The sequence below is a fragment of the Mustela putorius genome, unplaced genomic scaffold (genome assembly GCF_011764305.1).
Source record: "Mustela putorius furo isolate JIRA1106 unplaced genomic scaffold, ASM1176430v1.1 tig00000460_pilon_pilon_pilon, whole genome shotgun sequence".
NCBI classification, from domain to species: Eukaryota; Metazoa; Chordata; class Mammalia; order Carnivora; family Mustelidae; genus Mustela; species Mustela putorius.
The window spans coordinates 14,647,744-14,655,692 of NW_025421389.1; the positions used below are offsets into that span (position 1 = coordinate 14,647,744).

General features: G+C 42.2%; 1 pseudogene; it reads right to left on the minus strand.

Annotated features, from left to right (window-relative positions):
* Positions 1-7,834: 7,834 nt before the first annotated feature.
* Positions 7,835-7,949, minus strand: LOC123392197 (annotated as a pseudogene).

Sequence of the window (7,949 nt, forward strand, 5' to 3'; positions counted from 1 at the left end):
CAGTTTTGTCTTGACTTTTTCCTGTAGACGCAGAGGAACAGTTTGAACATGTCTTGTAAAGTCAGTTTAGAAGCCCCCAGAAGCCAACTGAGCAGTAAGGATGGGGTAGAGGAGGTTTTTACTTGGCCCTGAGGAGTTGCTGCTCTCTGGTGGCAATGCAGAAAGTGTTGCTGATGATAAAATTCTTCAAGAGGCCAGAAATAAGGATTTCCATGTGAAATCTTCTGATTTTTTAAATTTCAGAAAAATTTAAAGATTCAGCCACACACTACCATTTCTTTTTTTTTTTTTTTTTAAAGATTTTATTTATTTATTTGACAGAGAGAGATCACAAGTAGGCAGAGAGGCAGGCAGAGAGAGAGAGGAGGAAGCAGGCTCCCTGCTGAGCAGAGAGCCCAATGCGGGACTCGATCCCAGCACCCTGAGATCGACCTGAGCCGAAGGCAGTGGCTTAACCCACTGAGCCACCCAGGCGCCCCACACACACTACCATTTCTTTACTTTTACATTAAAACATTTGGATCAGGGGCACCAGGCTGGCTCAATGTTAATACCGGGGGACTTGATTGAAGACAATATTGAGTAAGAATCATGATACAACAGTCTAGGACTAGTGGAAAAAGCAAGGCGAGAATGTGAGAGGAAGGATTTAGAGAATTAAAAAATACGTAACAACTATATTGAGATATAATTCCCACCTTATACAGTCCACCCGTGTACAATTCAGAGTGGCTTTTAGTGTAGTTTTTGCAACCATCATCACAATCAATTTTATTTTTTTATTTTAAGATTTTATTTATTCATTTGACAGAGATCACAAGTAGGCAGAGAGGCAGGCAGAGAGAGAGGGGAGAAAGCAGGCTTCCTGCTGTGCAGAGAGCTGGATGCGGGGCTCAATTCCAGGACCCAGAGATCATGACCTGAGCGGAAGGCAGAGGCTTTAACCCACTGAGCCACCCAGGCGCCCCCATCACAATAGATTTTAAAACATTTTCACGACCTGTAAACATTTGCGGTCGTTCCCCATTTTCCCCCAGTTCCCACCCCAGCCCACCTCCACTAGGCAGATCCAGATGCACTTTCTGTCTCTACATAGGTTTACCTATTCTCTTTGCCTGTGTTGGAAGTGAAAGCTTTTCCTCTACCAAGTTCAATTCAGTAATGGGGGCCTTTGAAATAACAATAGATAGATGGAACAGAAGAAAAACAAGTTTTATATGTAGGCATGCGGGACCATTCAGCTGAAGAGGGTCTCTAAAAAGCTAGAGATGGGGGTTTGTCTATCAATTTAATAGGGGAGAGGTATGGGGGGGGAGGCAAAGGGTTTCTATGGGAAGAACAAATTGTTCCGTTTTTTTGTTTGTTCTCAGGAAAGACAAATGGGCTTTTAGGGAAGCAAAGGGCAAGTATGACAGTTTGTAATAAAGAAGAAAAACAAGTTTGTTTTCTTGTTTATGCAATTTCACTTCCCCTTGTGAGTGGCCCATCTTCCTAGAAATGAAGCACCCTGGGGGGATATTTATGGCAGTTTCACTCTTGGAAGTCTTTTTCTTTTAGTTAGATAAGGGAACCTTTGAAAAGGCTTCTTTCTACATCTGCTACATCTCAAAGTCTTTAGTTTAAAATAATTTTTAAATTAACTTTTAAAGTATTTTAAAAATAACTTTAAATGAACTTCAAGTCTTTAAGTGGGTCTCCATAACCATGCTGTTTCGTATAAATGGAATCATATAATATGTGATCTGTTTGGACTGTTTTTGTTTTGTTTTGTTTTGTTTTTCTTATTTGGCAAAATGTTTTCAGGTCCACCTATGTTGTCACAAGGAAATGAAAGTGCATAATTTCTCTTGAATGGCAACTAATGTGATTCAAAAGAATTATAGTGCATAATCCATCATTAATGCTTTCCATGGAAGGGTTGATGGGAAATTCATGTGATGTACAATTGAGTCATTTGCTAGGACAGTCTAAGACTGTCCCAGTAAGAAATGCCAACAAGGACAGTGAAATTGCAGTCTTGTGATGCTAACTGGTAAGGGAAGGTTTTGGTTCTCTGTGCTCAGGCTGAGTATAGGAGTAGAGGGTTTTGGTTCTTAGTACTTAGCTCATAGGGATAATGCAAGTAAAATACTTTAAACGGTGCCTGGCTCAGTACTCAGTAAATGTAAGCTCTTACGATCCCTAGACAAATTTGTTTCTCCTTCACAGACTGCTTTTAAGGGCAAACGCCATGCGGTTGTGCCTGGCCACTCACAGGTGGCCAATGAAATTGTAACACACAGAGAAAACTGCACAATGTAGCTAGGTGACCAATTGAATTACAATTTCACCTTGGTTAAGATTGGCAACCAAGGGGCGCCTGGGTGGCTCAGTGGGTTAAAGCCTCTGCTTTCGGCTCAGGTCATGATCCCAGGGTCCTGGGATCGAGCCCCGCATGGGGCTCTCTGCTCGGCAGGGAGCCTGCTTCCTCCTCTCTTTCTGCCTGCCTCTCTCCCTACTTGTGATCTCTGTCAAATAAATAAATAAAATCTTAAAAAAAAAAAAAAAAAAGATTGGCAACTGAAAGGCTCCCAAAGGGCGGGGCCCATACTCCTTGGAATCTAAGGAAACAGTATGCAACCCCCCACTGATCTGATGTCTCCACCAGGCCTGACCCATCCTTGTATCCACACTTTTGTTACCTGAGGCTGGTTTCCCCGGACTTGTTTTTAAGTAAGTCCCCTGGGGGAAGGGGAGCAGGGACAGTTTAAAGGTTAAACAACAAAGTTGTTGTTTTATTGTTTAACCTCAATGGAAGCCTCTGGCTAAAATAAAAATATAAAATAGGTCCTTACAGTGATTACCAGAGGAATCACTAAAAAATAAAGAATGTTATGATGAAATCTTTAGAATAGTAAATGCTTACCCTCTTAGTTTGCTGGGAGGTTTTGTGATGCATTGGGAAAAGGCCCAACCAGAAACAGAAAGGCAAAAGTATTTAAAAGTGACTTCCAGAGTCGGGGAACCTTGCCCAAGGGTGCCCACCTCCTCCCGGTGCAACTTTCCCGGCTCCCCTTCTCCTGAGCCCTGAAACTTAGCGGGAGAGTGTTTTTAATAAATCTTGCCTTGCACCCACTTTGCCTGGTGTTGTGTTTATTTCGCCGGAAAAAACTTTACACTTATTTATTTATTTATTACGATTTTATTTATTTATTTGACAGAGAAAGATATAGTGAGAGAGGGAACACAAGCAGGGGGAGCGGGAGAGGGAGAAGCAGGATTCCTGCTGAGCAGGGACCCGGATATGGGGCTCAATCCCAGGACTCTGGGATCATGTCTTGAGCCAAAGGTAGACGCTTAACGACTGAGCCACCCAGGCACCCCAAGCTAACTTTTAAAAAAGAAAAAAAAAGACAAATTTCAAAAAAAAAAAAAAAAAAGACAAACTTCTTCCACAGATTAAAAAGCAACAACATACGCTAAAAATTTAACCAATTATTAATGTGGGACTTGTAAAGTTTTTTCTGGCGAGATAAACACAACACCAGACAAAGTGGGTGCAAGGCAAGATTTATTAAAAACACTCTCCAGCGAAGTTTCAGGGTTCAGGAGGAGGCGAGCCAGGAAAGTTGCGCCGGGAGGAGGTGGGCACCCTTGGGCAAGGTTACCCGACTCTGGAAAGCAGAGTGGCGGAAATCGCGCCCAAGGCAGGGAGGAGGGGGCTTTTAAGGGGTTTTGGGGAAAAGCTCAGGGGCCTTTTGGCAAGTTTCCCTTATTTGGATATCCCGCCTGCTCATCGGGATCCCATTGGTCCACAGGAGCTCTGGGAGGGGGTCCCAGATTCCTGCTTGGGCCTTTGTTCTCCTGTCTGAGCTCAGGTCTTGTGGCGGGAACTTTCGCCATCTTTAGTAGCCCTTCCTGCCAGCCCAACAGGACTCAGTAGAACAGTACAACCAGTTTAACGGAGAAGGCAAAGAAACGCAAATTTATATGGAGTAAAGGAATGTCAAAATGAATTTACAAATGGATGATAAGCTGCTTTTTTCCCCAAGGTTCAGAGAGTTGGGAAGCAAATTGAACCTAGGCTTGACAGAGTCAATTTGCACGTCTATAGGAATGAATTGTTTTGCATTTCTAGGAGTTATTTGCAATTTACAAAATTGCAAAGTAGCTCAAGGGCAATGAAGTGTTCAGAACATGCCATCCTAAAATGAGCTGCTTTGCTCTACTGATTATTTTGAGCTGAAGAAGCTGGAGAAACTGCAGATACAGGAAACGTGCTCTGAACTCCCCCTTCTACCTAAAAGCTGGTCAAAACATTTCCCATGAGAAAGGTGCCCTCCCTTACCAGCAAGACTTCTTGTCACCACAGACTGGAGCTGATGTTGAAATGGATGGTTATAAAGTGATTTACCAAAATAACCCTGATCTTATAGTAGATTCCTCCACATATTTCCTAGTGACTTTCCCACAATTTACTGCCCCTACATCAAACCCCTTTGTCTTTCCACTTATTCACAAATTTATCATTTCTATATTTAAAAAATATATTCCTGACTGCTTCCTCTGGTCTTCATTTTCCTCAGGAAGACTCCCATGGGTGCACAAAAGATTATTAAATAAAATGTGTATGATTTTCTCCTGTTATTGATCATTTAATTCACAGGCACAGAGACAGAACCTAACAGTTTTCATCCCCTACAGCAATGAAACTCTGAAGACAGACAATCCATAAGAGTGTGTTCTAAATGTGGCTAGTTTTCCATTGGAGACACCCAGTAAATCTCATTTTCTTAGGCAAGGTGACACAAATGATATTTATTTCTTGTTGGGTCTGTCGGCTGGCTCTGGGAGTGCAGGAGGAACAATAGAAATGACCCCCCACCCAGGGTCTCGCTGCAGTCTTCCAGCCTACCCGCCCCCTCCTTAACCCTTGACTCTCCCACCAAAAGGATGTATGCCCAGGTCACATCTCCATAGGTAACCATAGATACCTATGCAGGAGACAGATAAAAGAACCCCGCCAACTCCCTCCCAGCATGACTTCCCCCACTCTGCTTTCCAGAGTCGGGGAACCTCGCCCCCGAGGGTACCCACCTCCTCCCTGTGCAACTTTCTTGACTCCCCTTCTCCTGAGCCCTGAAACTTCACTGGAGAGTGCCTTTAATAAACCTTGCCTTGCACCCACTTCGCCTGGTGTCATGTTTATCTCACCTATAAAACCTTACATTTCTGAAAGAGGACAGCTACCTCTGTGTTGACCCCAGTCTATACTTTTTTTTTTTTTTTAAGATTTTATTTATGTGACAGAGAGAGAGACAGTGAGAGCAGGAACACAAGCAGGGAGGGTGGGAGAGGGAGAAGCAGGCTTCCCACTGAACATGGAGCCAGATGTGGGGCTGGATCCCAGGGTCCTGGGATCATGACCTGAGCCAAAGCAGACTCTTAATGACTGAGCCAGCCAGGCGCCCCTTCGCAGTCTATACTTTCTAATTGACTAAGTTCTTCTTTCCCACTTATTTCTTAATTCAGGAATGACCTTGTGTGCAAAGCATCCCATGATGGGAACCCAGACTACCCCCTCAAGCAGTAACAACTGCCCTGACACCAGCAAGACCCCATGTGACTGCCCCCAAAACAATGATCGACCTGACCTTCACTGCCCACTTGCATGTACCCACCGACTTTTGTCCCACATTTTCCTTATATAAACCTGGATGTATTTTCAGCACTTTGGAGACAGTCTTTGTGACATGAGCCTGCTGTTTTCCAGGCATTGGCCTCACTGTGTGGATGTCTCAGCTGTCAGTGGTTGACCCTTTTTCACTCCTGTACCTGGCTACATTATTGTTAGCATTTCAGCGAAATGAAATAAGTGAAAGCGAAATAAGTTGCCTGGGGACAATACAGTGTAATGTTAAGGGTAATGTCAGAGACTTCCCTCTCAATGAATGCTTAGGAAAGTAGTCTTCTTTACACACACACACCTGCTTCACCTTGATGACCCTCAGGAATTAAAGAAACAATAAAACTATGGCAGAGTTAAAAATAAAGGTCTGGGCAGAATTTGCTGAGCTCAAGAATTAGAACAAACTTTGAAGAATTCCTCCTTGGTTAACTAGAGATTCAGCCAAGAGGGCTGCCTTTGTTTGATTTTTCCTGTTAAGCTACAAGAGCTATTAGAATCTAGCAATTTTCTAAGACCTAGGTGTTTCTTTTTTTTTTTTTTTTTTTTCAGTTTTTAAAACATCTTATTGAGGTATAATTCACATAGCATACATTTCCCCCATTTAAAGTGGATAACTCAATGATTTATAATATATCACAGAATTGTACAGCCATCACCACTATCTAATTTTAGAATTTTTTTGGCCCCCCAAATGAACCATAGCCATTAGCTGTTTCTCCCTATTCTACTACTCACACAGCCCCAGGTAAACACTAATCTTTTCTTTTCTTCCCTAAGATTTTATTTGTATATTTGACAGAGAGAGATAGAGAGAGAGAGCAAAAAAGGGGGTAGTGGGAGAGGGAGAAGCAGACTCCCTGCTGTGCAGGAGGCCCTATACAGGGCTCGATCCCAGGACCCTGGAATCATGACCTAAGCCGGAGGCAGACGCTTCACCATCTGAGCCACCCAGGCTCCCCAAAACACTAATCTTTCTATCTCTGTACATGTCTATGCTGGATGTTTCATATAAATGGAATCATACAATAGGTAGTTTTTTGTGTCTGGCTTCTTTCACTTAACAGTGTTCTCAAGGTTCATTCACATTAGAGCATGCGTAGTATTTCATTCCTTTGTAGCTGAATAATATTCTATTGTGTGGATATACCACGTTTTGTTGACCAATTCACCAGCTGATGGACTTTTTGGGCTTGTTTCCATTTTAGGCTATTACCAATAAGCTGCTATGAGCTTTCCTGCACAAGTTTTTACGGATATATGTTTTTATTTCTCCTGGGTACATACCTAGGAGTGGAACCGCTGGAGCTATGGTAACTATGTTTGTTTGTTTGTTTCTTTTTTGTAAGATTTTATTTATTTATTTGAGAGAGAGAGAGCATGAGAGGAGAGAGGTCAGCGGGAGAAGCAGACTCCCTGCTGAGCTGGGAGCCCGATGTTGGACTCGATCCCATGACCTGAGCCGAAGGCAGTCACTTAACCAACTGAGCCAGTCAGGCGCCCTGGGTTTTTTAATTGTAGTAAAATGCATGTAACATACGATTTATCATGTCAACCTTTTTTTCAGTACAGTTTGGTAGTGTTAAGTATATTCACACTGCTGTGCAGCCAATCTTCAGAACTTTTTCTTGTAAACTGAAACTTTATACTCATTAAATAACAACTCCCCATTTTCTTCTCCCTCCAGCCCCTGATAACCACCACTTTACTTTCTGTTTCTGTGAATTTACTCTAGATACCTATAAATGGAATCATACGGTACTTGTCTTTTTGTGACTGGTTTATTTCATTTAGTAAATGTCTTCAACAAGCAACCATGTGTGAAAATTAATGAAAGGAAGACATGTTTATAACCATGAATATACAGCCAACACTTAATGGTAATTAAGAGCATGAACTGAAGTTACTTTGTATAAGTTATCCAAGCTCAGTTTCCCCATCTATAAAATGGAAAATAAAAAAATAGTATCTACTTCATAGTAGGCGTGTGAAGGTTAAATGAGATAATACAAGTAAAGCAAACAGTACAGTGCCTGGCATATGGTAGTTGCCCAAAACTGTTGATTTCTTTCTTTTTATTGCCCTCAGATACCGTATTTACTCACCCCTTTGCTTACTTTCAAATAATACACCAGTGTACTATTTATTATATGTTATAATTGGAGGCATCACCGAGTTGTGGTTAAAAAAGTTCAGATTCTAAAATTTAGGAAAAGTTTTCAATTAGCAATAATCGCGCCTCGGATAAACCTCATTGGCTACGATACTGCCACTGCGCAAAGCT